Source organism: Meleagris gallopavo, chromosome 17, assembly GCF_000146605.3.
Source record: "Meleagris gallopavo isolate NT-WF06-2002-E0010 breed Aviagen turkey brand Nicholas breeding stock chromosome 17, Turkey_5.1, whole genome shotgun sequence".
NCBI classification, from domain to species: domain Eukaryota; kingdom Metazoa; phylum Chordata; class Aves; order Galliformes; family Phasianidae; genus Meleagris; species Meleagris gallopavo.
Window position 1 is genome coordinate 7,464,388 of NC_015027.2, and position 651 is coordinate 7,465,038.

Consider the following 651-nt stretch of genomic DNA (forward strand, 5'->3'; position numbering starts at 1 on the left):
CATTCTGGGTGCATTAAGAAGAGCGTGTCCAGCAGGTCGAGGGAGGTAATCCTGCCCCCTACTCTGCCCTGGTAAGGCCTCACCTGGAGTACTGTGTCCAGTTCTGGGCTCCCCAAGTACAAAAAAGACAGGGATCTCTTGGAAAGAGTCCAGCAGAGGGCCACAAAGATGGTGAAGGGCCTGGAGCATCTCCCTATGAAGAAAGGCTAAGTGAACTGGGTCTGTTTAGCCTTGAGAAAAGAAGACTGAGAGGGGACCTGATCCAGGTTTATAAATATCTGAGGTGTGGCGGCCATAGTGGTGAGGCCAGTCTCTTTTCAGTGGTGCGTGGAGACAGGACGAGGGGAAACGGACATCAACTGCAGCATAGGAAGTTTCGCACGAATGTGCGTAAGAACTTCTTCACGGTGAGGTGACGGAGCACTGGAACAGGCTGCCCAGGGAGGTTGTGGAGTCTCCAAGTCTCGCCTGGACGCCTACCTGTGCGACCTGGTGTAGGGAACCTGCTTTGGCAGGGGGTTGGAGTCGATGATCTCTGGAGGTCCCTTCCAACCCCTACAATTCTGTGATTCTGTGAAGCTGCAGTTTCCCATCTGCAGGCAGGCATTAAATGGGATCTGGAAGCATGCTGTATGTTGATAACCTGCAGCA